We start from the raw sequence: 6,085 nt of genomic DNA on the forward strand, positions 1-6,085 counted from the left end.
AAATCTTTAGAAACCCAAGAAATGTAAAATAAAATCCTATTAGAGACAAAATTAAATAGTATCAATGATGATAAGCAAAATAATTCTAATAAACTGAAAGAGTTTAAGTGCTTCTTAACTATTTGTAGAAACTGTTTTGCTAATAAAGACACATGATAGACCCCCGCCACAGGGACTTGCTGAAATCAGTTCACAGGACCAGGATAATACATTAATAGTCATGGTACATTCAGCTTAAAAATAGTATAAAATACCATGGGTAAGTTTTACACGGGTGCCATATTCATGAGGTATTACGTATAACTATGATGCACTAATAAACAATCCAGAATGCTTTATATTAATGGAAGGATCCAGTCCTAAAATTCATCCACAAAGTTAAACATATGTAAACTTAACCAAGAAACTTTTGAATTATAAGAGAAAAAGAGTTATTACCTAACATGTACATTGTGGAGCTGTACTGTTACAATATCATCTAGGAATCACGACGTCAATAAAGTCCACCCATGAACCCACATGGATGTGAAAATCCTATACTTAATTGCAACAGAAAAGTCATTATCAATCAAACCCTAGCAAGGTCAATCTCAGCAACTTAGCTAGACCCGCAGTCAAAATAAATACTAAAAACTACCAGGGACATGGCTGAGTGGTAAGGCACCCTTCTGTGAACTACAAAACAAACAAACAAACAAACAAAAAACAAACTCCACAAAACTAGCTCAGGAATAAGCGAGGTCCCTGTTCACCATAGCTCCCCTCCTGCAGGAAAAGGGTTTTTTTGGAGATTGGAATTTTTTTTTTTTTTTTTTTTTTTTTTGTGGTACTGGGCACTGAACTCAGAGGCCCTCAACCACTGAGCCCCATCCCCAGCCCTATTTTGAATTTTATTTAGAGGCAGGGTCTCCCTGAGTCTCTAAGTGCCTCACCCACTTGCCTAGGCTGGCCTTGACCTCACAATCCTTCTGCATCAGCCCCCTACCACCAGCCAATGGGATGACAGGTGTGCGCCATCCCCTGGCTTGCAGTTGATTATTCTCTGGTTCCACCTGTCAATCACCACAGACCAGGAAGACGCTGGGCAGCCAAGTTCACCTGCCACTTAGGACTGGAGCAGGGGCTGAGGCTGCTCCAGGGGATGGGGAGGCTGGAAGGGTCTCCGCCACTGTCACGCTCTCCACCCGGCTGGCCATGGGGGCTGAGGGGAGCTGTCCCCAATGGACTCAGGCCTGTGGACGCGGAAAGCCCCCGGAGTCGGGGTCAGCCAACTCAGGTTCCACCACAGTGGGTCCCACCTGATGGCCTCCCTGCCCCGCCTCCCTCCCAAGCCTCCCTGTCCAGGCACCAAGTGCCACTGCACACTCACCATTTCCTGGTGCGCAGCAGACAAGCCTGCCCTGGGGAGCTTCAGCCCCTGCATGGCAGGGCAAACCAGGATCCCTGACACCAAGCGAAGCCTGGAGGCCAACTGCACAGACCCGGGAGAAATACATCCCATCCTGAGCGCAGAGGCCCGCCCCCTGTTCGCTGGCTGCGCTCAGGATTGGACAGCGCTCAGCACGCGGGCTTCTGATTGGACAGGGCGTCTATCAGTCTCTGCTCTCCCCAGCCCGAGCCCAGCAAACCTTCTTTTTGAGTGACAGTGGCAAGAAGGAGGCCAGAATGGCAGGGTTTGGGTGCAGCTTTATTTACTTTCCTTTTGGGGTCTGGGCATTGGGTTAGGGTGACCAGAATTCTAAGTTTTGTTGGGTTTTGGTGTTAGGAAATTGAAGTCATTTCTTGACAGTTTCACCACCTGGGCCTCCTCCTATAATAAGACCACCCAGAGTGTCTTCCAAAGGCTGAATTGTCCTCTGTCCATCTGTGCGAAATTCTCCAAGCAGAACTGGCCTTTCGCCCCGTAGGAACTGTCCAGTGCATCACGGCCATAACTGGTGGAGGCTCACGGGTGGGGGGGATGGGGGGCCTGGCAGGCCCCCTGGAGGAGGTTCCCACAGGGTTGGCAGTATGAGAGCTGATGTTCCTCCAGCTGAGTTGAATCTGTATCTGGAGCCCACATTGAGCTGGAGGCAGAATAAGGGGATCAGCACAGAAGAGACCCCCAGAGCGCAGACCTGGGTAAACCCCAGCTGCACCCAGGCTCCCTCTCCCTCTGGCCACTGGGGCTTGAATTCAGAGGCCTCGACCTCTGAGCCCCCTCCCAGGCTCTAGCTTGAAGTTTAGAGACAGGGTCTCATTGAGTTGCTTAGCACCTTGCTTTTGCTGAAGCTGGCTTTCAATTAGCCATCCTCCTGTCTCAGCCTCCCTAGACACTGCAATGACAGGCGTGTGACACTTTTTTTTCTTTCTTTCTTTTTGAGAGAAATACCTGTGGTGGCCACAGGATAACAGCCTTGCACAGATCAAGGCCACCCTGGGTGCTCTCCCTGGTTCCCACCAGTCCCCTGGATCCCAGGCAATGGAATCCTGCCTCCTCCAAAAACCAGAGACCCCCCTGCCCAGGTGTGCATCCGTATATCAGCTGAATACTCTGCACTTGACAAAAAAAAAAAAGACGAACCCTACCTGCTTGTCTTGATGCAAACAAAGCCAATGTGTTTCCAAAGAGAGCTCTGGTCATGTCCCCCCAATTCAGTGGTGCAAACAGTCACATAATACAGAGAAGACTTCTCGTTAAGGGGGGCTCCAGGGTCTGTCTATTAATGAAAAACAATTTGGGTTTGATTGGGAGTCCAGGAAAGCCAATTCCAGGTTTTACTAATTTGGTATATAACTCCATAGTTTTGAATGCACCCTGTTCCTCTCTGCCATAATTAATCATGGAGGCCTCGAGGTTACCTGCCCCCTGGGACCCCAGCTCCTGCAGATAAAAGCCGGGGGGTGGGTCCTTTGTTCTCCATGCAGCAAACTGAACCTTCACCTTCCCTTCAGACTTCAACACCTTTGGCATCATCCAATGGGGGAGCGATTTAGAAAACTCTGTAATGTACCTAAAGACATTTCCTCATCCGAGTGTGATGCTATCAATTTGGTCCTATGGTCCTGTTTAGTATGTTTTATGTCTTTCTATTTTGTTGGTTCTTCTTAGTTATACATGACCATAGAGTCCATTTTGGTAAAATTATCCAAGCATAAAATATACCTTATTCTCCTTAGTACCCCATTCATGTGGGTGAGCATGATTGTTACTGTATTCTGGATAAATGCCATTTTGACTTGAGTGAAAGGGAATCTCATTGCAGTATTAGTTTGCATTTCCCTAATTGCTAGTTACATTGCCTTTTCAATATTTATTTTTTAAAATATATTTTATAGTTGGAGTTGGACCCAATACCTTTAATCTATCCATTTATTTTTCTGTGGTGCTGAGGATGAAACCCAGTACCTTGCACAAGCTATGTGAGCACTCTACGGCTGAACCCCAGTCCCAGCCCCCATTTTCAGTATATTTTACTTTTGATTCTTAGTAACAGCAGCCCAGGTCTTTGGGGAACCAGTTTTGCTGCATTTGTGAATTGGGAACATTTCTCTTGAAGAAAGACTGAGAAGGTCAAGGCACATGCCCAGGATTCCAGGGATGAGCAGTACACAGTTGTCTTTCCCAGGATGAGGAGAAGATTATGTGGGTGAGAAGAGGGAAAGAGCTGGGGACACCTTTGGGCTAGAAACTCTCCTTCACCCATGAGAGAAATTACTCTTGCTGTTAGTTTTCTTATCCCAAATGAGAGATTTTCCTAAGATACCAGTGCCACTAGATATAATTCACTGGATGGAGCTCAGATTTGTCTTGAGAGGCAAGAAAAAGTGAATAACCAACCCAGTGGTTCCAATATCAACAAGCTAGACCTTGGGCTCCTTGGGGACAAAACCCTGGGGTTTACCCAATAATTAACAATCCAACAGCACCCGACACCAAATTAATGGGGGACACAGAATTGGATCATTGGATGTGGGGGTCTGTGGGTGGCCAGCTGCAGGAGCTTGCCTCTGGGGTGCATTCCTTGCATCTGGGAGGTTTTTCATCACCAATGAGATAAACAAAGTGGTGAGAACACTGGAAAAACCCTCTGCAATATTCTAGCCAGGAAAATTCATAAGCACTTTTAAAGCATCTTAATGTTTACCCTCAGTCAAATGTGCCTCAATCCGAATGAAAGCATTTGAAAAGAGTTGTCAACATGAAAAGTTTCTGAAATCTGCTGGTTTGTGGATCACTGAAAATCCATATGAGTCCATGGCTAAATACATAAGTAAAAATAGAAATCTAATAATGAGCATTCTCTTAAGACTTCTGACCTGAAAACACTGCACTGTGTGCTTTGATAACTAAATGATCATTTAATCATTCTTCTAGCAACACTTGAGGTCCATAAAGAACTGTGGAACATTTCTGGTTGAGACAGAAATGTTGGGATACCAACAAGAAAGTTTCACTGAACCTCAAAAGAGAAGGTACATAAATAACCAGAATGCAGGAATGCCCACAAAACTTGAAATTAAAAACAAGGGATTGGGGTTGTGGCTCAGTGACAGAGCACCTGCCTAGCACCTGTGAGGCACTGAGTTCAATCCTTGGCACCACATAAAAAAGAAATATATAAAATGAAGGTATCCTGTCCAAATAAAAACTATTTAAAAAAATAAAGATCAGATTTAAAATAAAAAAGAAAAGCAACTCCCTGCAATGGAGCATTTCTCCTAGACCAGCTTCCTGGACCCCCATATACTAGCATGATATGAGCAAGCTTAGAAAAATGGGTGAGAAACTACAGAACTCTGCTCTGGCCCCATCTCTAGTCCAGCCCCACTTAAATGTCCCTCTCCAAATAGCAACACCTCAGACCACGTATTTGCTGTCTCTCCCTTTAGAGCTTTCTCACATTTTTCCTTTCTTTCTTCTTGTGGTGCTGGGGATTGAGCCTAGGACCTTGTGCATGCAGGGCAAGCATGCTACCGACCTCACTGAATCCCTGGCCCCTCACTTTCTTTCCTGAATGTGCATCCTTTTTTAAATAGGTCTGTTCATGCACCTGACAATGATGAAGTTGTTTTCTGCTTTGAAAACCACGGAACCTACTTTTTCTGAGCTGATGTCCCTCTCTCTCCCTGAAATCCCTTCCCATTACACAACCTCACACAGCAAAAGTCAGACTTGAGCTTTGTAATTGTGTGGGGGTTTTATTGTTTGGGGTCTGAAATCACATATGTCACTGGAGGGAGGTAACTAGCAGCCATGCAGTTTTTTTAATAAGCAAAGGACAAGGTTTGGTAGCATTTGTCGTTAAGGCCAGGAATTTGGAAGGCTGCTTCAGGAGGATCTCAAGTCTGAGGCCACAGTTGGCCTCTTAGCAAGACCCTGCCTCAAAATAAAATATTCAAAGTTCTGACACTGGTGAGTCTTCATGAACAATGAAGGGTCAGAATTCCTGTTTCCACAGTCTCCCCTTAGGATGCTGTGTGTAGGTATGTGACTGTTATCTTCCAACAGGACCTAGAGCTGTTGCTGGTGTCCACCTGTATTAATAAATAGATCAAATGAAGTGAGTAAATAAGTAAAGCAATAAAAAATCTGACATTGTTGCTGGTTGTGATCCCAGAGATACAAAGGTTGTGTTGTGTTTCTTGGATCTTGTATTCTTGCAAGAGTGAATTTTAGATAATACATAAAATGTAATCAAAGTAGAGCAAAGTTTATTGGCCCAGAAATCACTATCAAGAAAGGGGGAGAAAAACAGTGAGTCTTCCCTGACATCTCTAGGCCTCACACCCCTTTGATCCTCAGGTTTATGGGAGATGCTGTGGGTGATTCCAGAGGTCTGCCCATGGACCAATCCCTACTCTTAACTAGCAGTAGGATGACATCGTGTTTGTAGGTTCCTAGTCCATATGGTCTTGTCCAGAGACACCAAAGCAAAACCCGTGTGTGTGTGTGGGGGGGGGGTCTCTCTGAATTTTAGTATAATAAAAAATTTTATTATGTCAGCTATTATGAAGACAATCAACAACAAGTGTTGGCGAGGATGTGGGGAAAATGGTACACTCATACACTGCTGGTGGGACTACAAATTGGTGCAGCCAATAT

Source organism: Urocitellus parryii (genome assembly GCF_045843805.1).
Source record: "Urocitellus parryii isolate mUroPar1 chromosome 16 unlocalized genomic scaffold, mUroPar1.hap1 SUPER_16_unloc_2, whole genome shotgun sequence".
Classification (NCBI taxonomy): Eukaryota; Metazoa; Chordata; class Mammalia; order Rodentia; family Sciuridae; genus Urocitellus; species Urocitellus parryii.